The sequence below is a fragment of the Choloepus didactylus genome, chromosome 6, assembly GCF_015220235.1.
Source record: "Choloepus didactylus isolate mChoDid1 chromosome 6, mChoDid1.pri, whole genome shotgun sequence".
In the NCBI taxonomy this organism is placed as follows: domain Eukaryota; kingdom Metazoa; phylum Chordata; class Mammalia; order Pilosa; family Megalonychidae; genus Choloepus; species Choloepus didactylus.
Genome location: NC_051312.1, coordinates 58,840,312 through 58,866,625, shown reverse-complemented (window position 1 = coordinate 58,866,625; position 26,314 = coordinate 58,840,312). Strand labels below are relative to the sequence as shown.

The 26,314-nt window shown below is 36.6% G+C and overlaps 1 pseudogene; it reads left to right on the top strand.

Moving 5' to 3' along the window:
- Nucleotides 1-9,075: 9,075 nt before the first annotated feature.
- LOC119536082 lies at nt 9,076-10,075 on the top strand (annotated as a pseudogene).
- Nucleotides 10,076-26,314: the final 16,239 nt, after the last annotated feature.

The window sequence follows — 26,314 nt, the reverse complement described above, 5'->3', positions numbered from 1 at the left end:
CATACCATACAATCTACAGTGTACAATCAATTATTCACAGTACCATCATATAGTTGTGCATCCATCACCACAGTCAATTTTTGAACATTTGCATTACTCCATAAAAAATAAGAAGAAAAATAAAAATGAACACCCAAAACATCCAATCCCCTCCCCCCATCCTTCCGTGTTATTCATTTACTTTTTGTCCACATTTTTCTACTCATCAGTCCATACACTGGATAAGAAGAGTGTGAGCCAGAAGATTTTCACAATCATAAAGTCACACCGTGTAAGCTATATAGTTATACAACCATGTTCAAGAATCAAGGCTACTGGGTTGCTGTTCAACAGTTTCAGTTTTTTCCTTCTAGCAATTCCAATACATTAAAAACTAAAAAGGGATATTTATATAACATGTAAGAACAACCTGCAGAATGAATTCTTGACTCCATTTGAAATCTCTCAGCCCCTGAAACTTTACTTTGTTTCATTTCTCTTCCCCTGTTTGGTCCAGAAGGCTTTCTCAATTCCATCATGCTGGGCCCAGGCTCACCCCCAAGAGTTATGTCCCCCGTTGCCAGGAAGAATTACACCCCTGGGAGTCATGTGTCAAGCAGGGGGGAGGGCAGTGTTGGCGTAGAGAAAGAAGCCACATTTGAGCAACAAAAGAGGTTATCTGGGGTGACTCTTAGGGGCAATTATAAGTAGGTATATTCTCTCCTTTGCGGCAGCAAGCTTCATAAGGGCAAGCCCCAAGATCGAGGGCTTGGCCTTGTAAAGTAATAGTACCCATGCTTGTGAGAATATCAGTAATTCCCAAGGTGGAGAAGTTTAATATTTCCACATTTTTTCCCAGTCCCTCAAGGGGACTTTGCAAATACATTTTTATCCTCTGCCCAAATTACTCTGGGTTTTATCAGGGCTTCACACTAACCTGTACAAAACAGCTTGATCTCACACCCTATTCAAAGTTCCATATAATTACGGTGTTTGAGTAAACTGACCATACGGGTTAAATTATATAGTGTGCTACAGAAAAAAGTTGGTTTGGGCTTGTAATCTTTTGTTTAAGATATTTGCATATATGTTATTGGAAAATTTGATTATTTCCTTTTTTCATATTGTCCTTATCCTATTTTTGGATCAAGATTATATCATCCTTAATTCCTAGAACAACTTATATTTGATATCTATTAATTCCTTGTAGACAACTGAATGTAAAGATTATACCAGAGGAGGGTAATGTAATTTCACATGCATTGTTATTGTTTTATTTTCTATTTTTTTATGTATCAATTATTAAATTTTATTTTATAATTGTCTATTTCATCTCTCAAATGTATTGACTAGCACTTTAGAGTATTCTTTACTATAAATAATATCGTACTATAGATACACTTATTTTTCTTTGCTAATGTGTATTTTTTGAAGGGGGGACAGAGACAATTTCTTTTATCTGCTCCAGCCTCCCCATGTCCTTTTGTCCACTTGGTCTTACAAGGGGTTTATCAAACTATACATTTTTCAAAGAAAGTTTGAAAATTGATGCACTTTCATTAATGAAACCATTTTTATTAATGGTAACTATTTTTTATTCTCTATTTCATTGATTCCTGCCCTTAACTTTATTATTTCCTTTATTTGTGATTTTTGGGGTTCAATCTATTCCAATTTCTCTAGCTTCTTGTTTTAAACTCTTTGCTCACTTGTTTTCAATCACTGCTGTTTCCTCATAAACATAGTCAAAGCTTCCTTTTTTTTTTATACCAAGTACTGCTTTAGATTCATTCCACAAATTTCCACATATGATGATTTTATTGCCATTCATTTCTAAGTATTTCATCATTTTCTCATCATGATTTCCTCTTTAACAAAGTATGTTGGGTTGAATCTATTATGTCCCCCACTAAAGCCATGTTCTTTAATGCAGTCTTGCAGTGGCAGACTTACTAATCTTTTGATTAAGGTGGGTCCTTTTGATTAGGTTGTTTTCATGGAGATGTGGCCCACCCAACTGTAGGTGAGACCTTTTGATTAGATCATTTCCATGACAGTGTGACCCTGCCCATTCTGGGCAGGTCTTAATTAGATCACTGGTGAGCTTTAAGACAGCTCTCAGAGAGAAGGAGTTCAGAGAAGCTGAGAGAGATATTTTGGAGAGAAGCTAAAGGCTGACACAGACCAAGACACTTGGAGATGCAGACAGAAGGACATTGAGAGATGCTTAGCTAAGAGATGAAGCCCAGAGAAGCTAAGAGAGCACCCCCAGATGCTTAGAGAGAAATACCCTGGGAGAACAAGTATAGATGCACAGGAACTGAGAGAGAGAAGCTAAGAGAAAGAGAAACCCAGAGACATTTTGGAGAAAGCCATTTTGGAGCCACATGCCTTGCAGCTGACAGAGGTGTCCCAGATGCCATCGGCCTTTCTTCAGTGAAGGTATCCTCTTGTTGATGCCTTAGTTCAGATGCTTTTATGGTCTTAGAACCATAAATTTATAACCTAATAAATCCCCTTTATAAAAGCCAGTCCATATCTGGTATTTTGCATAACAGCAGCCTTAGCATACCAGAATACCACATGATACTTAATTATTTGTTTAGTTTTGCTTTTAAATTTCAAGACTGACCTGGGCAAAATTGCATGTATGGTCACCATAATTCTTCCCCCACCTGCTGCATCCACCTTATGGGCTAGGTAATTAGAACAGTGTTTTTCCTTTTTTAATGCAATTTTATTGAGATATATTCACATACCAGATAATAATCCAAATAATACAAGCAATGATTTGTGGTATCATCAATCAATTTTTGAACATTTTCATTACCCTCCCAAAATAAAAATAAGACTAAAAATGAAATCATCTCATACCCCTTATCCCCCTTAGTATTTATTTATTTTTTGTCTTTATTTTCTTACCCATCTGTCCATACAACTGCATAAAGGGAGTGCCAGTTGCAAGATTTTAATGATTACACAGTCACACGGTAAAAGCTATATAGTTTATACACTCATCTTCAAAGATAAAGGCTACTGGATTACATAAAATTCAACAGTTTAAGGTATTTCTTTCTAACTATTCTAATACTAAAAACTAAAAAGGGATATTGTGCCAGTTTGAATGTATTATGTCCCCCAAAATGCCATTATCTTTGATACAATCTTGTGTGGGCAGATGTATCTGTGTTGATTAGCTTGTAATTCTTTGATTGTTTCCATGGAGATGTGACCCACCCAACTGTAGGTGATAACTCTGATTAGATAATTTCCATGGAGGTGTGGCCCTGCCCATTCAGTGTGGGCCTTGATTAGTTTACTAGAGCACTATATAAGCTCAGACAGAAGGAGCAAGCTTGCTTCAGCCAAGAGGGACACTGGAAGAAAGCATAGGAGCTGAGAGAGGAGTGCAGATGAGAGACAGTTTGAAGATGGCCGTTGAAAGCAGACTCTTGCTCCAGAGACACTAGGAGAGGACAAATGCCCTAAGAGCAACTGAGAGTGACATTTTTCAGGAACTGCAGCCTAGAGAGGAACGTCCTGGGAGAAAGCCATTTTGAAACCAGAACTCCGGAGCAGTCACCAGTCATGTGCCTTCCCAGCTAACAGAGGTTTTCTGGACACCATTGGCCATCCTCCAGTGAAGGTACCTGACTTGATGACTTACCTTGGGCACTTCATGGCCTTAAGACTGTAACTTTGTAACCAAATAAACCCCCTTTATAAAAGCCAATCCATTTCTGGTGTTTTGCAAAAAGGAAGCATTAGCAAACCAGAACAGATATCTATATAATGCATAAGAATAACCTCCAGAATGGCCTCTCTACACTATTTGAAATCTCTCAGCCATGGAGACTTTTTTTTGTTTCATTTCTTTTCCCCCTTTTTGTCAAAGGTTTTCTCAATCCCATAATACCAGGGCCAGGCTCATCCTCAGGAGTCATGTGCCATGTTGCCAGGGAGATTTACACCACTGGGTTTCATGTTCCACGTATAAGCGAGGGTAGTGAATTCACCTGCAGAGCTGGCTTAGACAGAGAGGCCACATCTGAGCAACAAAAGAGGTTCTCTCAGGGTGACTTTTGGGCATAATTATAAGGAGGCTTATCTTCTCCTTTTCAGGAATAGATTTCATAATGGCAAGCCCCAAGATCAAGGACTTGGCCTATTAAATTGTTAATTCCTGATGCTTGTGAGAGGATCAGTAATTCCAAAGGTAGGGAAGTTTAATATTTCCACATTTTCCCCCAGTCTCTCAAGGGAACTTTGCAGATACTTTTTATTCTTTGCCCAAATTTCTCTGGGATAGATTGGGGCATCAAACTAAGTCATAAAAACCAACAAGCTCTCACTCCCTATTCCAGGTTCCGTTTAATTATGGGGTTAGAAACTGATCCTACAAGCTAAATTGGATGGTCTTCCACAGAAAATATATATGTTGTCCCAAATAAACATCTCTTCCTTTGGTCTTACACAGAAGTTGGAGTTTTAAAACATAGTCAATATTGTCCTTTCCCCTTTAGTCTGATTTGCCTTAGTCCTAACCAAATCAGTTTCATCTAACTCTCTAACTGAAGTCTTATCTCCTTTTCAGCTTTTCAAACAGTTGCTATATGGGGTAATGCTGACTTTCAGACTTTCATAGCTGCAGAACTCTAGATTTGAGTTTCAGGTGTCACATAGATACCCAAAGTAGAACAGTGTTTTTAAGGAAGAAATACAAAGAGACAGAAGAAAAAAAAAAAAGTCTAAAATTTTCTACACATTTGAAGAGAATTTTCCTCAGCTTAAAAAACAAAACATAACCTAAGTATACAGAACTCAATATATAACATCAAAATTAACATGCACAAAAAATATATAGACACCCCAGCAAAATCTCTGAATTGGATGAATAAGAAAGTATCCTTCAAGTATTTTTGCAGAAAAAAAATGTTCATGCTTGCTTCAGACCCCATTTTAAAATGCTTAATGTCAAAAACAATGAAGTGATTTATAGAGTACCTGAAAAGGGAGATGTGATCTTTTGAGGTTATAATCGGCCAGCTTATCTTTTGTGTATTAGAACCAGAACAATAGCTGTTCTCAAATGTACAAGAACTAAGAGTATGTTAGTTACTAATTAGGTCAACCAAAAAGTAAATGCCTCAAATAGGAAAAAAATGAGTGAGAAATACATAGAATAAAAAAAGCCCGGAAGACATTTATGGGACTCTAAAAATAGAGAGGATCCAAATCTTCAGAAGAATGGTGATACCTATCAATATCATACCAGATTAAGATCAACACAGCACTGAACCTGCAAGAAAGTAGAAGGATTCAGAATTCCTTTCACAAAGACACTGTTCTAGTTTGCTAATGCTGCCAGAATGCATAACACCACAAATGGATTGGCTTTTATAAAAGGGGGTTTATTTGGTTATGCAGTCACTGTCTTAAGGCCATAAAGTGTCCAAGGTAACACATCAGCAATTGGGTACCTTCACTGGAAGATGGCCAATGGTGTCCAGAAAACCTCTGTTAGTTGGGAAGGCACGTGGCTGGCATCTGCTCCAAAGTTCTGGTTTCAAAATGGCTTTCTCCCAGGACGTTCCTCTCTAGGCTGCAGTTCCTCAAAAATATCACTCTTAGTTGCACTTGGGATATTTGTCCTCTCTCAGCTTCTCCAGAGCAAGAGTCTGCTTTCAACAGCCATCATCAAACTTTCTCTCATCTGCAGCTCCTCTGCTTTCTTCAAACTGTCCCTCTTGGCTGTAGCTCCTCTTCAAAATGTCACTCACAGCTGCACTGAGTTCCCTCTGCCTATTAGCTCATTTATATGGCTCCACTGATCAAGGCCCACCCTGAATGGGTGGGACCATGCCTCCATGGAAATATCTAATCAGAGTTATCACCTACAGTTAGGTGGGGCTCATTTCCATGCAAATCTAATCAGCACCAAAACTTCTGCCCCACAAGACTGCATCAAAGATTATGGCTTTTTCTGGAGGACATAATACATTCAAAACGGCACAGACACCAAAATGAAACTTAAAAGTAAAAAACCCCACAATAAATGAGTATTCTGCTCAATAGTTTACCATATTGTAACACACAAATAATTCCCCCAGAAAAGACTTTTTATAAGTCTGGTTTATCAATAAAATCAAAAGTCCCATTAAATAAGATTATAGCTCCTTTTTTTCTTTAAAAAAAAAAAAAAAAGGCCTACAAAGAAATTAGCTAAAATAATGATGTGACTTTCCTTGGCTCTTTGGATAGTATTGAAATTTTTCCTCATTATGCTCTTCTGTAGTAATAGTTTAATGAATATTATTGCTTTGTAAATGAAAAAAATAAACTGTACGAAAAAGAACCAAATGTCCAAATCTAGATTGGCCAGAGAATCATAAATTAGTAAATATAAGCTCAGATCACCATTCCCCTCATCCCCATCTTATCCTCCTGAACTGTGTTTATAGCAATTGTTTTTAATCTATTGAAAATAGAAAAATCAAGGAAATCTATCCAGGAAACAGAAGATGACAGAATATTCAAAGTAAAAGGGAACTTAGAAATATTTTTAGATCAGTGGTTCAGGAACACTTTTGTCCCCAGGGAACAAATGGCAAAGCCTAGAGACATTTTTGGTTGTCACAACTAAAGCAGTTCTACTTACATCTAGCGGGCAGAGGATTGGGATACTGCTAAACCTGTTGTAATGCAAAGGACTGACCCTACAACGTGAATTATCTGGCCCAAAATGCCAGTAATACTGAGACTGAAATAACATGATCACATTCAATCTCTTGATTTCATATACAAGAAAACAGAGGCTCAAAGAGATTGAAACTCTTATCCAATATTGAACAATTAGTATGTGGAAAAGAGAGTAAACAAATAACATAGTACGTGATAAAGAAAAAACTGCAAGTATAAAAATACGGTTGTTTTTACCCTAGAAGCAGAGAAATAGCCAAAGTAAGCCTCCAACTCACTCACATACACAAGTTATACCTCTTCCTTAGGCAAGGACCCAAGCAGTTCCAAAACTCTGCAGCACAGGTTTTTTTCTGCTATCCCTTAGTCAGCCAGCCAACCACATGGGCCCTATTGTCCCTCAAAATGGATGCTCCTGTTTAAATTTATGAAAGGGAAGATGGTTTTCTGCCATAGTTAATGAGGACCTAAAAAAGGGTGCAGATTTTTAGTCTCTGCCAGATGTTGTTTAATAATATCATCACTCAGGCTTTGAGGAGACTGAATTCTATCTGCAGCCTGCCAGGTCACTGTCCTTAAAAGTTTATAGTTTCATTAATTTTCTTTATGTGGCTGTAGACAAGACACAAGCTTCAACCCTCACTTGTTCTTTATAAGCACATTTTCTGAGGCCATTAGATTCAGGCAGATAAAACTTATTTGAAGCTATTTTGGACAAAAGTCATAAGAGAATTTTAATTTTCTTGATGCTAAAGTCAAAGAATTATACTTAGTCTCTTAATTAGAACTGTCAACTTTGATCATTTTACATTGACCCAGGGATGATGGGTTCATGTGGCTGGAGCAAATTGTGTGAAAGTGGTAGGTACTAATTTATGGGGGCTCCAAGAAGAAAATAAAGTCATATGTTTATTCAAGTGTCCCAAAAGCTTTGGGTTTCCTGGCCTTTGAAGTATGGCCTAAATGTCACATTTGTGAAGGAGGATAAAAATACTGGGACGGGCAGCTCAGGGTTTCTTCTAAGCTCTGAAGTTTAGGGAGTTCATCTAGTTCCACATAAGAGAAACAGGAAGAAAGTAGAAAGCATGCAGGTTTTGAAACAAGACAGATCTAGGTTTCAATTCCAGCTTTTTCCCTTAATAGTTTCTACCCCCTCCTTGATCATTAGATTTTTCATTTGGGTAAATGAAGAAATTAATAAAAATCTCACCAGGTAGTTATGTAGATTAGACACCTATTAGAGTGCCTGGCCTACATTAGGATCTCAGTAAACAAAGTTATTTTGTTATTGCTACTGTTAAAATTTACATTCTACCTCCTGCTTAGAGTTCATAGACATACTCTCCAATCTTAAATGTACTGCATCACACTCCTCACTACAGTTCCTCAGTGCTTTGCTAAATTGTGTATTGATGAGAATGGCTAATCCCCTACTTTCTCAGCCATCCTTCAGTTTGATACATATTCTAGTCTCCCTGGACATTCACTTCATCCCTCCCCTTAGCTATATTTTTAATGTCTTCCTCAACTCAGTATTTTTCCCAGGGAACTCTGATCATGATAACCTTCCCAATTTGACATAGGCATCAGAACTAGAGTAAACCATATATCACAGTTTACCTGGAACTGTCTCCACTGATGTGTCTGATCTGCTATCCAGTTAAACATTTGTCCCAGATTTTTCTTTTTTTATGATATTTAATTTTTAACAATTGCATTAAAGTACACTGGAATGGGTTTAGTAGACCTCCACTTTGTACTCCCAGCTTCCGCCATGGTTTCTTCCAGTAGTGTATGAAACACAATGGCAGTTAACACATTAATTACTATAACAGCAGTTTAAATCAGAAAGGTGACCAGAAATGATCCCTCTCTGTTTTCATGATTTTCCTCAGAAGCTCCCTTTCAAGGACAGCATATAGTACAGCCCATAAAACAGAGTAATCTCAGACCCAAGCAGCTAACTCCTCTGATTTGAGGTAGTCATGTGATAAGGATGTGATTGTTATAACTGCCAGCTACTACACATACTAGCCAGACTTACTGTGCTTTGGGCTGCAAGGTGTATGAATCTGCCAGACCACCAGTTGATGGGGTTAGTGGGAAAGAAGAGATATTAGAATGGACAGGTACACAAAGTATGTATGGTATATAAAGTCTGATCAATCTTACCATAGATGAGATAGACAGTAGTCAGAGTGCTCTCAGAACAGTGGTTTTGTCATTATTGTACCATGTAAATGTAAATCTCTTTAATTTGTTGATTAACAAATTTATTTTTCAACAAACTCTTTGGCAGCAATGAGCTAAAAAATGAAGGTGTGGGCTCTCTGCTCCTGCCCACTCACCAGACAGCCACATCTTTTTGTGCAGCACCAGCCACATCTCTGAGACATGATGGTGAAGGTCGGAATAAACAGATTTGGCCATATTGGGCACCTGGTCACCAGGGCTGCTGTAACCTCTGGCAAAGTGCAGGTTGTGGCCATCAATGACCCCTTCATTGACCTCAGCTACATGTCTACATGTTCCAGTATGATTCCACCCACGGCAAATTCAAAGGCACCATCAAGGTTGAGAAGGGGACGCTTGTCATCAATGGGAATCCAAATACTATCTTCCAGGAGTGAGATCCACCAACATCAAATGGGGTGATGCTAGTGCTGAATATGTTGTAGAGTCCACTGTTGTCTTCACAACCATGCAGAAGGCTGGGGCTCACTTGAAGAGTTGTGCCAAGAGAGTCATCATCTCTGCCTGCTCGGCCGATGCCACCATGTTTATGATGGGTGTGAACCATGAGAAGTATGACAACTCCCTCAAGATCATCAGCAATGCTTCCTGCACCACCAACTGCCTGGCACCCCTGGCCAAGGTCATCCATGACAACTTTGGCATCGTGGAAGGACTCATAACCACTGTCCATACCATAACTGCCACCCAGAAGACTGTGAATGGTCCCTCTGGGAAACTGTGGCCTGATGGTTGTGGGGCTGTCCAGAACATCATCCCTGCATCTACCCGTGCTTTCAAGGTGGTGGGCAAGGTCATCCCAGAGCTGAATGGGAAGCTCACTGGCATGGCCTTCTGTGTCCTCACCCCCAATGTGTCTGTCATGGATCTGACCTGCCGGCTGGAGAAAGTGGCCAAATACGATGATATCAAGAAGGTGGTGAAGCAGGCATCAGAGGGCCCCCTGAAGGGCATCCTGGTCTACACTGAGGACCAGGTTGTCTCCTGTGACTTTAACAGTGACACTCACTCTTCCACTTTTGATTCTGGGGCTGGCAGTGCCCGCAACAACCACTTTGTTAAGCTCATTTCTTGGGATGACAATGAATTTGGCTACAGCAACAGGGTAGTGGACTTTATGGTCTACATGACCAACAAGGAGTAAGAGCCCTGGACCACCAGCCCCAGTGACAGCATGAGAGGAAGAGAGAGGCCATCAGCTGCTGGGGAGTCCTGGCCCTAACTTGATCCCCTGACACCAAGCATCATCCGTCCTCCACAGCTTCCATCCCAGACCCCATGAGGAAGGGGAGGGGCCAAGACCCCTACCTTTTCATGTACCACCAATAAATTACACCCAGCCAAAAAAAAAGAAAAAACAAAAGTGTTTTTAAAACAATTCTAAGGACTGAATTTTCTTTTCTCACAGAAGTTGATGAGAATCATGTTACTTGCACAAAATATTTTTCATTATTTATAATATATTGTGGGAGACAGAGTGATATCATTCACTACCGGAAGACATAAATCTGTTAAGAAGCATCAGTTCTGCTTCAAAGTTAGTTGTAATTTTAAGAAGAACGTGCCCCCAAATGACAATTTCACAGGGTGAGCAACATGTTTACATGTCACTCTATTATGCCTGATTATTCAATTCGATCAAATGACTATTCTTCTAAATTAAATTCGTTCATTTTTATTCCAAATTTTCTTGAGCTCTTATGAAAAAAAAATGTAAAATCTATTGAATTGGCCCCATTAGCAGAAGAACTCTGCAGAAAGTTTTGTGGTGGCAGTTTTATATCCATGTCATCAGATACACTGAATAGAAAATATATTAAGCCCAATGATACTGCAATTATTTCAACCATTTCATGGAATGAAAGTAAAGCTTTTGGGAGTTTGTTTATCAAAGATGAAATGTCTGAAATTACTGTGAATACTATTACAAATTCATTTTAAAAGTCTAACATTTAAGAAGAAATTATTTGTTACTGTAATATTAACATGAATAGAAATTTTGCTGGAGCACAATGTTATGATTTAAACAATGTTTCTATAAATCCATGGAACAGAGATATACTTGGAATTAGTTGTACTAAAATATAATTCACATTTGTGTTAAACAAATTGTATTATTCTACTAATTCAAAAGTTTGTCAGAATTTACATTTACCTACATACACACACATACACACACACACACACACAAACACAAGTGACTAAACTAAAATATTTTTTAGAAAAATTTGATGTTAAATACAAATCAATACTTCAGGATGGCAGAATGTGCTTTCTCTCTAGAGTGCCCATCAACTGGATTTTAGAAATGTTTGAGCCTTTTAAGAACTATTTTAAAAATCAATGTAAGATCCTTTAATGTTATTGAACTTTTCCATTAAAAAAAATTATCCAAGTATTGTTTCCTTTTTTTCAAATCATTTAGAAACCTTTAATCAAAGTATTCAACAAATAGAGCACAAAACAACAAAACAACAAGAAATGCTAATGACAAATTGAGCAAATTAAACAAGGACCCAAAGGGTGCACAAATATAAATTTTAAATTCTATAATTGCACTTTGAAATACTTTGAAGGTGCTTTTATTTTCAATTGGACGTATTTATATTCCTTGCCAGATTGGAATGAAACTGAGAGGGCCTACCTTTTTATAATAGCTGATTTTGATTAAACTTGCAAAAAAAAAATCATAGCTAGAGACAACTAACTGTTCTTGTTTACCTTATATAAGTATGTGAGGAAGCTATGATGGCAGCATAGAGAGAAGTGGAGGCTAGTTACTCCCCTTGGAACAACTGATAAACAACAGGAATAACTAGTAAATAACCTGGAATAACTGCAGGGAGACAAACGTGATTGTCCATTCATCATACACCAACATGAATTGGGAAGAATGTGAAGCCTCGCAGTGCTAGAAAGCAGCACTGTCCAATCAACTGACTATACCTCAGCCCAGCTCCAACTGGTGTTTCACTGTTAACCATGCAATACAGACTGCAAATCCCCAATAAGCAGACAGAGGCTTTTGGTGACGACTGAGTTTGGAGAGCCAGGGGATGTATCTCTCGGGACTGGAAGCCCAAAGGATTGGGTGCTATCTCTGGCTGACAGGTGAATCTGGAGGCCATAGATTGAAAGGGGGCTTTCTGTCCCTTTCTCTCTCTCTCAACCTGGGTGGACCAGTGGAGAAAGCCTCAACCATTTTTGGCTCACAGTGTTCTGCAGTAGAGAAAGCCTCAGCCATTTTAAACTAGCAGCACTCTGACCCAGACAAGGGTGGAGACAGCAGAGTCAGAGAAAACAAGAATCTATTTATATACACATGACCTCTCTGTAGGGGGCATATCTTTCAAGAAGAAAGAGGTGGGGCCCAGCTCTACTACCCGCCTTCCATTCACAACCAGACCCCAGGTTCTGGAGGAAAACAGCCATGGGCCATACCTTCTTACACCAGTCTGGAGTAACAGGCTGACAGGCTCCACCTGTAGGGCAGAAAAGCACAGGGTGTGTCAATCCTCTAAGACACACCATCAGGGAAACTGGATACTGAATATTCTATTTCTCTTTCTGGGACCTGAGCCTGTCCTCATCTGGGAAAACTTGATTGGGGTGGCCAAGGAGGTCAGATGCATAGACAACAGAAAACTACAACCTACACTAAGAAAAATGAAGTTATGGCCCAGTCAAAGGAACAAACTTACACTTCAACTGAGATACAGGAATTTAAACAACTAATGCTAAATCAATTCAAAAAGTTTAGAGAAGATATGGCAAAAGAGATAAAGGCTATAAAGAAAACACTGGTCATACATAAGGCAGAAATCAAAAGTTCAAAAAAACAATTGGCAGAATCTATGGTAATGAAAGGCACAACACAACAGATGAAAGACACAATGGAAACACACAACAGCAGATCCCAAGAGGCAGAAGAAAACACTCAGGAACTGGAGAACAAGGCACCTGAAAGCCTACCCACAAAAGAACAGATAGAGAAAAGAATGGAAAAATATGAACATCTCTGGGAACTTAAGGACAAAACAAAATACAGGAATGTATGTATCATTGGTGCCCCAGAAGGAGAAGAGAAGGGAAAAGGGACAGAAGCAATAATAGAGGAAAAACCAATGAAAATTTCCCATCTCTTATGAAAAACAAAATTGCAGATCCAAGAAGAGCAGTGTACTCCAAACAGAATAGATCTGAATAGGTCTACACCAAGACACTTAATAATCAGATTATCAAACATCAAAGACAAAGAGAGAATCCTGAAAGCAGCAAGAGAAAAGCTATCCATCACATACAAAGGAAGCTTAATAAAACTATATGTAGATTTCTCAGCAGAAACCATGGAGGCAAGTAGGAAGTGGGGTGAGATATTTAAGATACTGAAAGAGAAAAACCACCAACCAAGAATCCTATATCCAGCAAAACTGTCCTTCAAATATGAGAGAGAGTTCAAAATATTCTCTGACAAACAATGAGAGAGTTTATGAACCAGATACCTGCCCTATAGGAAATACTAAAGGGAGCACTGCAGACTGATAGGAAAAGACAGGAGTAAGAGGTTTGAAACACAATTTTGGGTGATGGTAGCACAGCAATTTAAGTACAATGAACAAAGATAACTTTGAATATGGCTGAAAGAGAAAGGTTAGGAGCATGTGGGACACCAGAAGAAAAGAGGAAAGATAAAGGCTGGGACTGTATAACTCAGTGAAACCTAGAGTGTTCACCAATTGTGATAAAACGTACAAACATGTTTTTCATGAGGGAGAACAAATGAATGTCAACCTTGCAAGGTGTTAAAAATAGGGAGGTATTGGGGGAAAAATACAATCAACGTAAGCTAGAAACTATAATTAACAGAATCATTGTATTATGCTTCCTTTAATGTAACAAAGGCAATATACCAAGGTAAATGCAGATAAGAGGGAGGAAGAGGGGAGCAATGTGAGACTCTGGGCATTGGTGGTGTTGTCTGACTCTTTATTCTACTTTGATGTAAGGTTTTCTTTCCTTTTGCGGCTTCCTAGCTGTCAATTTTTTGTCTTTCTTTTTTCTTTTTCTTTTGCCTCTCTACCTTCTTTGACTCTTCCTCCTGGTTTGTGAAAGAAATGGAGATGTCCTTATATAGATAGTGGTGAGGGTGGTGAACACAAAAATATGTGACTATACAGGGAACCATTAATTGTTTACTTAGGATGGGATGTATGGCATGTGAACAAAACCATCTTCAAAAAAATGGGTTGATGAAAGCTTGAGGGCAATATGGTGAGTGAAATAAGCCAGACACATAAGGACAAATATTGCAGGGTCTCACTGATAGGAACTAATTATAATATGTAAACTCACAGACATGAAATATAAGTTACCAAGATAAAGAAGGAGGCTAAAGAATAGGCAGTGGTTGCATAGTATGAGCAGAATGTTCAACTAAGATGAACTTAAACATTTGGAAATGAACAGAGGTGAGAGTAGCATGTTGTGAGAATAACTAACAGTGCTGAATGGTGTGTGAATGTGGTGGAAAGGGGAAGCTTATAGTCATGTATGTCACCAGAAGGAAAGTTGGAGGTTGAAAGATGGGAATGCATAAAACAGTAAACCTTGCTGTGGGCAATGTCTGAGATTAACTGTACAAATATTAGAAATCTCTTTCATGAACCAGAACAAATGTATGACACTACAACTAGAAGTTAATAATAGAGGGGTATATAGGGAAAAATAATATATACCTATTGCAAACTATATACTACAGTTAATAGTATTTCAATGTTCTTTCATAAACAGTAAGAAATGTACTATACTAATATTAAGAGTCAACAATGGAGAGGGGGTGGTTAGGGATATGGTAGGATTTGATTTTCCTTTTCTTTTCTTTTTTTTTTTTCTTTGTCTTTATTTCTTTTCTGGAGTAATGAAAATGTTCTAAAAATTGAACAAAAATTAATTGCGGTAATGGATGCACAGCTGTATGATGGTACCAGGGGGAATTCATTGTTCACTTGGGATCTTTGGATAATTGTATTGTATGTGAACAATCACAATAAAAAAAAAGTATATGAGGAAGAGAACTGTTAAGGATGATCAACGCAAGTATGGTGAAAATATTTGGACTAAAATATTTACACATTTCAATACAAAACAAAAGTCAGCATTGGGAATATGCTTCATTTAGAAAAATGTGCCCTGAGCCTACCAGGTACCCCTGCATATGGCCGAGAGATGATTTTTTTCTATTAAAAATATGATCCACAGAGTAGAGCCAATTGAAGGTGTCAGCACTTTCAAATTTATGAACCAGAAGATTACAAGCAATTCTATGAAAACCTTAAAATAAAACATCTTATTAAAATACATTTTTCAGAAAAATATGTGACTGTATTAAAGACAGATATAGCTAAGAAATAGATAAAAGTATGTGTAAATGTACTAAGATGAACTAAATGTACTAAACTATTATGCTAATGCTATTTTTTAATGCTCAATCAACATAAAGAGGGATTGGATATGTATTTATTTATTTATTCATCCATTTATTATTTTGCTTTGACATTTATAGATTTACTTTATTTTTATAAAAAGTTTACTTTTGAAAATAGTTTTTGAATATAATAAAAGCAGTTTTCTAAGTATTAAAGAAATATTTCAAATATATATACATATATATGTATGTATGTAGATATAATTAGTTTTAAAGTATCTTTACATGCTCAGAAGTGTTCTAGTTTGGACAATAAATTGTATGGTTATGTTGCCTAGGATAATTGTCTTATAGATCACCCTCTTCTCCTAAACTGAGTTCATCCGATTAATGCAAAACTCACCTGTGTAAGCATCCTAGTGTCTTATAAATACAGAAAGGGAGGGAGGGAGAGAGAGAGAGAAAGAAAGAATGAGAGAGAGGGAGGGAAGGAGAAACCTCAGCTATATACACATAAGCCCCTGGGGGAAAAAAAAGCCAAAGTCTATCACAGTTGCTGTCCAGTTTCAAATTTCCAGTCTGACTCTCTGTTTTAAAAATGTTTTTAATTGAGGTGTAACTTACATATAGTCAATGTCTTACTTTTCCAGGCTACTGTGACAAATGCCGCAAACTGGTTTTGGCTTAATGACAGGAATGTATTGGCTCACATTTTTGAGGCTAAGAGAAGTCCAAAATTGAGGCATCAGCAAGATGATGCTTTCTCCCTAATGTCTATAACATTTTGCCTCTGGCTACGTGATCCTTGGGGTTCCTAAGTCTGTGTTTCTGCCCCCAGTTGCATGACATGTCCTCTCCTTTCTCTTCCAGTACCATTGACTTCCAACTTCTGGCTTCCGGCTCCTCCCCGTGGCTTTCTCTTATCATGTTTGAATTTCTTCTGCTTACAAAGACTCCAGTAATCAAGATTAAGACCCAGTTTCATTCAGCTGGGCCACACCTTAACTTAAAATAGCATCTTCAAGAGGTCCTATCTACAGTGAGTTCATAACTACAGGAATGTGGATTAAGATTAATAACATGTCTAAATTAGACTACATATTTCAAACTTTCACAGTCAAATATAAAAATCTTAAGTGTACTGATCTATTAATTTTTTTTTTTGACAATCACCCAAGTCAAGATGTAGAACATGTCCGTTTCCAGAAAGTTCCTTCATGTCCCTTCACAGTCAATATGACAACTATCCCCTCACCCAGTCAGAGGGAGCCACTATTACGATTTCAAACACCATAGATTAGGTTTGCCTGTTCTTGAAATTCAGATAAATGGAATAATACAGTATGTACCCTTTTAGGACTGACTTATTTTGCTCAAAATAAAGTTTTGATAATCATCTATATTGTGATTTAATCTTACACTGTAATTTCCCATTGTAGGAATATGTTACTATTTATTTATCCTTGTATTGATAGACATTCAGGTTGTTTTCATTTGGAGACATTATAAACATAAAGCTGCTATGAACAGTTTGTATAAGTTTTTCTGTGGGCACATTAACTTTTTTCTTTTGGACATATGTCTAGGAGTGAAATGGCTGAGTCATTGGGTACCTGTGCATTTAACTTGACAAAAATTCACCAGAATGTTTTCCAAAGTGTTTGTATCATTTTATAGTTTCACTAGAAATGTGTAAGAGTTTCAAATCCTCACTAATATTTAGCATAGTCAGTTTGTTTGATTTTTAATTTTTAGCCATTCTGATCAAAATGTAGTGATATCAAACTGTGACCTTATTTTGCATTTAAGCACTTTTTCCAAGTATTTATTATACATTTGGATATTTTCTATGGTGTCTGTCGTAGTCTTTAGCCATTGTGGTGGGTGGTATCTTTTTCTTATTGATTTCTAGATATTTTATGGATATGAATCCTTTCAGATAGATGCATGCTGAATTATATTATGAATATTTTCTCTCAGTCTGAAGCTTGCCTTTCCCTCTTTCTTCATGATACTTTTAGAAGAGCAGTAGTTTTAATGAAGTCCAATTTATTGATTTTTCTACTTCTATGATTAGCGCTTTAAATATCTTACCAAGGCAACTTTTCCCACCCCAAGGTCACAAAGATACTCTGCTGTTTTTCCTCCAGCCCTCACATTTAGATCTCTGATCCATCTCAAAATAATTTATGTGTATGGTGTGAGGTAGGTGGCAAAGTTAATTTCTTTTTCCTGAACATATATTGTCTCCAATGTCATGTATTCAAAAGACCTTCCTTTCCCCCACTGGATTTTATTGGTGTCTTTATTAAAATAATGATTTTTCTTTTATACTAAAACAGAGAAGGTAGATCACTTTGTTAAATGGTCATTACACAATTCAGCACAAAATGTTCTTCACGGATATGAGAGAGAAGAGAAATTTGAGGTCACCTTAGGAACCTAAGCAATCTGGACCTAAATTAGCTTTATAGTCAAAAGCCAGCCTCATTGTTCTTGCCATCATTTTTCATAAAATTTCTCATTCACACCAGCTTTAAGGAATGCCCAATTTCTATTTTAATTGTATAGATTCCTTGATCAAAACAGTTATTTTCAGATATAACTAATCATCTGGTTTCTAAATCAATTCTACCTGAAAATCTCTTTTGCTTGTTCCTGGGTTTGGTGATTTGTCCCAAATCCTCCAAAAACTGACACAACCATTCAGCTGCAATAGTGTGTATTTGGAAGAGTTCTGTGGGAAATTGGAGACAGTCCTTCTGGATTGGTACTGTGGGTGATTTTGAGCATGTTGCTTTTTGGACTTTAGTCTTAGTGTCCCCATCAGTCAAATAAAGATATTAGATGGTTGATCTAAAGAAACCTTTTGGCTCTGAAATTCTGGGATTCAATGAGGGAACTAGAAGTTTTGCCTTGATTTACTTAGCCTGTGCTTCATCATCCATTAGTGTGTTTGATAGAGGTGAAAACAGTGACAGTTTTTTTTCACTCGTTTCATTTAACTACCCAATCCAATTAACTACAATTAAAATTTGTAGTTTTAATTAGTTTTTCTGATGGGTTTAAAAAAAAAACTCTTAAATGTAAATCCTTGCTCGCCCTTTTTCAGGCTTAACAGCTTCTTATTTCTTTTGATTTGAGTTCCTCTGATCCATTTGTGCCACCTCTGATTCATTATTCTTTGTTCCTGTTAATTGATTGTGTCTCTTTTTTTTTCTTTTTTCTTTATAGTGATAATACCTTGTTGAACAAAATTTTAGGAGGAGAGTCACAAAGATTTTAAATTACACAGAAACTATTTCAATAATGGAAGTGTGAAGCGTTGCTAAAGGACTTCTAGCCTAGTTGAAATATGTCAGCATTCCAGAAACATGTTTTGAACATTTCCCAGACAGTATATCATACATTAGTCTCCTGTGATCTGCTGAAATTCCCATCCAAGTCATATATTCTGAGGACTACCAGAAAAAGTCCTCACACCCAAACAGGTTTCTCAGAGTTGTACATGCCCACTGATACTTAGCTCTATAAATTTGATCTTTATTTATTTTCATTTCATTGCATTTTTCTTCATCAAATTTATTTAATAGAAATCTAAGTTTCATAAGGGCAAGGATTTTTGTTTGCTAACTGTAATGTTCCTAACACCTTGAATAGTAATGGAAAATAACGGATGCTTAATAAATATGTATTGAATGAATGAATTTATAAATTTTAAAAACAAATGAACAAATTCATATATTTATTATATATGCTGCATAATTTATTATTTTACTTCAAAACTCTTATTCTCTATTATTAAGGGTTTACTACTATGACAAATAGTTTGAGCATTCACTATTTACCAGCTATTGTGTCCAGAATTTTAATGGTCATTCCTTTATTTATTCCCCTGACAATTCTTTGATGGACTTACTCATTATTTTCATTTTTAATTATTAAATTCAAGCTTATAAAGAATAAATAAGTTATTCAAAATTAGCGTAGCCAAACTAGCAAGTAGTAGAATGAGGATTATGAGTCAATTACAAATAAAAAAGTAGAAAACTTTAGACATTAAAACAAGAAAAAAAAATCCCTCTAATTTTCACACCATATGAGAATTGTAGTATAAATCTGCCTAATTTTTCTTCCCATGAAATGTTGGTTTTTAGATAATGGTAACAGAATATAAAAATTTTTATGTTCTATTTCTTATAGAGGTGATGTCTTTATAACTATCATTTTAACGGTTACATGCGTCATTAATTAGTTATCTCTCAAGATCTCCATAGAATGGCAGTACCTTGAGGAATAATCCCTTCTTCTTTAGGCTAAAAATCACTCTTACATAAAAGGCAATGGTAACAATTATGCCGTAAAGCATTATTAACTGCTTTTACTATTTCCTGTAGTAATAGCTAAGTATTTATCATGAGCCAGACTTTGTGTTAGGTGTTTTAGATATAGCATCTTATTTAGTAAATTATGTTTTTAATAACAAATTTATGCCTTTTAAGTGCTTTACTTATTAGTGTAAGTGAGTTTGTCTGCTCTTAATTCAGAGCAAATTTGGGGGGAGGGGGAATAAAAAAGGAGTGGTAATAAGTGAGAAAGAGGGTCCTGGATAGAAAAGTTAGAAGAATGAAATATCCTGTCTCAAGTTTGTTAAAAGACATAGTCAATAAGCTCTTTATTATGAAGAACTACATTGGGCAGAAGCTTAATATAAATACCATTTGTCCACCCTTGCATCCGCTACATTCTCTTCCTGTACCTCCTTTCCATTTTCTTGGTCAACTGCACTCCAGTGCCTTATTTCCTATCAAACAGACCTTTACAACAGCCTCCAAAGTGTCTCCCTAGTTCAAAACAAGCTATTGCAACATTAATGTCCCTGAAAAATAATTCTACTTCATTGAGTCACCATCCCAAATTACCCCAAAAGATCACTACCATGTAAAAATTCCTTTCCCTTGCATAAAAGGGCGAGATTCAAACCACTTCCTCTTTCTGTATTATCATAAGAAAATGCAATGCCCCAGTCTTTTCACAAATTACATTTCCATATTGTCTACTATGTGTATGCCAACCAACACACGTTTCAGGTCCTGTTGTGTATTCTTCCAGATATTAGTATATGAGTAATAACCCACATGCTCATATTCTGTGTCATGCCTTGAACTACTTCCAATCACCAAGCACCACACAAAGGAGGAGCTACAGCACTTCCTTGCCAGCCACAGGCTGGGGACAGCTGAGGGGAATGGGGGAGGGAAGGAGCTGACATTTCCTCAGTGCCAAGGTTTGTTGAGTGGCAAAAACTATGAGTCAGGCAGCATTTTTATCACCACTTCACTTATGAGAAACTATGTTTAAATAAAAAGATCTAAGGTCTCACATCTGGAAGTGAGACATCACAAATGTGAATACAGTCCGTGAAAGAACAGAGCTTGTTCTTACTCATTATGCTTAGTTATACCTATGTCTGACCTACTCTTTACTCTCCTGGATCCAGCCTTGCTCTTCTCTCCTGTTTGCATCCTTGTCTTGCTTGGAACCATGTTTTCAGCCATGACTTCAAAAGTCAAGTGATTATAATTCTGATTTCACAACCTGGAAACACATTCAATTCCACTTGGCTGAGGGGCCTGCTCAATGTGACACCTTGATCCTTGACAGAAATCTTGATTTTCCTTGATTTTTCAGCCCAGCCACCCCAAGAAACAAACAAACATATTAACTATACATCCACCAACTTCTTTATGTAAAATAATCTAGATTTCTTTAATCCTTCCAGGGGCAACTGAACTAGACTCTGAGCATGTTTCTATTAAGAAATATTAAGAAAGGTGAAAGAAAAGTTGGCTCATGAGAGCTACATGCTGTATAGTATAGCTTAGTGATCTTCTGTCACATCATAAAATACCTCTTCTCAAATTCCAAGGGTTTCTCCCTTCCCTTTAGGATGTTCTGATCACTGACTTTTGGGGTATAAAAATATACAAGCTTACAGGCTTATCTTTTCATTCATCATAGTTTTGTTCTGTACCTTTTCCTAAACTATTTCCTCCATTTTAATAGACAAAGATTGTGTCTGTTTTTTGTATTCACTGGATAAGTGTTGGGACAAAACCAAGATGGCTAACAAACATGTCCAATTCATTAACATTTCCCATTTTTATAACTTTTCCCATTTTTATTAAATTTTCAAGCATTTAGCAAATCCAGCAAAAAAGATGGCTAATGCTTATAAAGGACATTTATTGTTTACTGTATTCTAGGCATTGGCATTAGTGCTTTACATATATTAACACATTTATTCCCTACAGCAACTCTATAATGTAAGATACTACTGTTATCACCACTTTACTGATAAGGATACTAAAGAATCCTAAAGCTGTTGACAGAGTCTGGGTCTGAACTCAGATAAACTGCTTTCAAAGCATATGCAATTAGCCACCATACTATAGCAACCTCCTTTATATATTTCTTATTTGTATCAAATAAAGCAAAGCAGGTGTTTTTATTTTAATATTGGTAGATGCTGTCATCCCAAGATGGTTGACTAAAATATCATGTTAGATATTAACACTGAAATATAAATTAACTGTGATATAATCTCACCTTGCTCATTTTCCAAATAAAATAAAATAGAATAATATAAATGAATGAGTCAGAAAGAGATCATAGATTTGCCCAAGGTCAAGGAGATTATCTGGGTCTTGAATATAGATTTTCTGATTCCAGCATTCATTTCACACCATCACACAAAATCAAATGTACCCAATCTTTTAAGACAATGTATCCCCTGAGTTACCTATAGCAGTGATTCCCAAGTCTTTTTTATTAGACCACTTCATCAGAGCAAAAATTCCTTTGATCTATGAATTCCTGACACTTCTTTCTACCACCAGAAAGGGAAGTTTGAAAAAAAAAAATCAAGGGGCTAATTAAGAGAATAACATTTTTATTGTCAATCAAGGAGATAGAATAAATTTTAAGTAAATCAGTCTTAGTTATACATGTGATAAGCCAAACTAACTAGATATACTGTAAACATTGGAAATCATATTTGTTTCCTGATGAAGAGAATGAAATTGTTGCCATTAATAGGGCAGATGTTTTAATTTTCCCCCTGCCTGCAAAACATTCTTCAGCAAAACACTATCTACTTTACCCTGAATTTTGTTCTTTTCTCCTAATTTTTTCTCCTTGGTTTTATTTTTAATTTTGCCTCCTCCAAGAGCCCTTTCCCAATGCCCACCATGTCATTAGCATGGCCTGGCACTCTCTGTATAATGCCATAGAATCATGAACTCTTGGTGTAGTATTTACAACACAGCACTTGAGTTGAATGTTTATTTGCCTCTGTTCTTCTCAGGATACTAGGTCCCCATATTTAGGGCTGCAATATATATTTTCTGAATGAATAAGTGAACGAGCATTGAGAAAGAGTTTGCACCAAGCCATGTCCTGCTTGACCTAGCTCTCTTATGACCATCATACTCCTTGGAAAGACCTCTTGTGAACATAGAATGGAGCATCAGTAAGAGACCCCCAAAAGACAAAATTCAGCACATTAGTCTTATATGTCTATACCCTCATGCCCTAAGCTAACCTTTTCACCCCACAAAATTCTCTATGAATCCTAATATACTGATTTTTTTTTTTTTTTTTTTTTTTTTTTGTATTCCTGGGCACACTTTTGTATTCTTTTGTATGTCTTTTGTATTATTCTTGGGCACACTTCAAGTTCTTGAATTTCTATCCCTCACTTAAAGATTACATTTTATTCACAGGTATGACATAATTTCCTTAGTCTCCTTTTAGCCTTCTGTCATTATTGAATAGAACTTTTGACTGCATTAAGTCTTTCGACATGCATAACCATGAGAGACATTCTGCATGTTCATGTAAGTAAGTTGTCTCAAAGTTATGCTACCCTTTTTACCTTATTCACAGCAAGATATACTTACCTATTTAAATCTTGCAGCATTACATAGGTCATATGTCAAAATTACAATATGTACCTTCAGTTGTTGCTGAAGCAGATTTTACATATTCTTTAACATTTGATGGCTGGCCTGTTACTGAAGGGTTTGCCAAAATCTGTGTACCATAGCTGACCTGTTGGAAATCACATTCCTAAGAAGACTTTGCCCAACCACATATCTCTGAACACCAATGAGAATCATTTCACCATGGCCCTTTTGAACTCAGGAGCTCACATCTGCCTCACACAAAATAGGAAGTTCTTCATTCTCCATCCAAGAAAAATCTCCATATCAACACCATTAGTATAAATGCTACCATTCATGCTAGCATTATTTCATTAGCTGTTAAATTTCTGTTTTGTAAAGAACAAGGTGATATTTTTGAAGAAGGAAGTGCAGAAAACTAGCTAGCTGTCTAGAAGTCTTCAGGGTAGTCATTTTGATCTGCTTCCATATGTCCTTGCAATATATCATGATGTACTGTGTTGTCTGGCCCCGATATTCTTTAGAGGAAATTAAGAAGTAAAGCATCAAGATTCAGCTAATACAAATAAATTAGAGAGATATATCTGGGGATCTGTATAGAATTTTATCCCTTCATTTAATAAGATCCAATCCCACATGATGACTCTTTGCCACTCAATGTGTATGTGTTTGTGTGGTGAGGGTGCATGCATTCATACTTAATATTCAGCTATTCTTAACAGGAGGAAATAGGTTTCATCTTTTTCCTTAAGAAAAAATAGAAAGAATCCATAGAAACCATTCTGCATCTTAGTCTCTAAATTCCAGCCAGAATAGCAGATTCCTCTGCATTTATTAACCACTATTTAGGCTAATATTCATACTCTCAAACCTCCCATTATCATCATTGCTATGTTTTTTCTGTCATGAAAACAGAGCCAATTTACAAAAGTTAAATTTAACTGGAGATGTGACAAGCAAAACAGATGTGACAAAAATGGTAAATGAGAGGAAAGAAGCCAGTCCTTCCACTTTATTTTCATAGTACTTTCTCTACCCCTTTACTTAAACACTTACCATATTGAATTATTAATATAAAACAATGCTGTTCCCACAGCGTTTGATAAATAATGAGTGAACAAATGATATATTATGGATTATAGTGAGCACGAAAAGTTGCATAATGGCATTAGGAACTGAAATCAGTGTTAAAAAATGAATTATAGTTGGATAATACAGATATAGAGAGTGATGTGATTAAAGGCATGGAAAAGGAAATGAACTTGGCTCTCTAATGGGTCAATTAGTCGATTAGTCCAGGTACAAAGGTAAGGATGGTTTTCTCCAGCCAATATAACCATAGTGGTGCATTCTTTATGGTAAAGAAAAATGGCTTACAATTTTTTTTTTCTATTTTCCCACCCCAATACTTCTAGTGAATGGCTCAGGTCCTTTGGGTTCCTGGTGACTGTTAATTATATCATGGTTACAAAGTAGTGTGAACAAACAAAATAAAAACTTGGTAAGACATATTTTTATCACAGCTCAATTAAAAGCCTTATTTGTTAAGAAATAAAATTATTTCACTGAAACACCTTCATTAGTTAATGAGAAAATGTGAGTAACTTGGGAAAGAATTATCTGGATAACTTGTGATACTCTGCATGACCAGTTACACTTTCTAAGGGCAAGAAACTTTCTCATAGGAAAATGTCATTTGGAATGTTATCATTTTAAAAATTCAATAATGAAAACCAAAACTAATAAGAACTTAAAGAAATACCAAAGAGTCAGGGAAACAACTGTCACTAGTTTATAGAAAAAAAGATCTCTTTCTGCTTCTATCATTTAATTTGGTTATGTTTCAATCCTAGGCTTTGAAAAATGAAAAGCCCCCAGTCACAATCTGTTAGTCTATTTTGGAAGACACTATCTTTCCTGTCAGTAATTTCCTACTGTATAGTAGGTATTTTCAGTGTTTCCAATAAATCACGGTCTCCAGAGAAATTTTGGTAACACATTTGTTTCTTCACTCAATTCACATTTCTTGAGCACCTTAAGCATTGCTGTCTTCTAAAGGGGCTGAGGAAATGGCAGTAGTGGCAACAACATGAAGGCCAAACAGGACTAGCCATCATCCACACCCCATCCCAACTTGACTGTTTTCTGAGCCCTTCAGATCTGAGACTGAGTTTTGACCTTTGTATTTCTTTTTTAAACATTTCAAAGTATTTCATGATATTTTGGAGTTATTGTCTTATCTATTGGATACTTTGGAGTAACCCTAAACTGCTACTTCTTTTTTACGTATGCCCTTACAACACAAGCCTCGTGAATAAACAAATCTTTTCAAGTTTTCTTCAGAAGATGCTATTCTATCTATTCTTGCTCTTAATCTTCACTGCCACAGCCTTAGCTCATGCCATCATTCTTTCTGATCTTAGTCTCTTAATGGTTTTCTCTATTCTCAGAACCTTCTCCTCCTGGCCATCTTCCACATAAGTGCTGTATTCCTAAAAGGCAATTGAAAACAAGCAAACAAACAAAAAGCACTGACTATTGTCTGCTTAATTATTGGGTTCCAGGTGCCTTCAGGGAACAGCACAGTCTGCTCCTAACCTTCACACTCCTAACTATGATACAATAAATCAAACTTCTCCCCATTCCCCAAATTTGCTATGCCCTTGCCAATTCATGATTTTTGCACTTGCTGCCCTCTCTGGAGTGCCCTTCTTTGTTCTATAGTTGCTCATCATATAAAGTTTACTCTACTGTTAATCCCTCTTCAAAGACTACCCTGATCTTGTCAGGCAAAGATAGTCATTCCCTTCTCTGTGCTGTTCCCACAGAATTGTGTTCATACATCTATCATGGTACTTATATTATTGTACTGTACTCACTCTCTCCAGTACAGGAACCAGGTATTGCTCATCTTTACATTCTCATCATCTAACACAGTGTCTGGCATATACAATTTGATGTCCACAACACGCTTGTAAGTGAATAAATCAGTGAG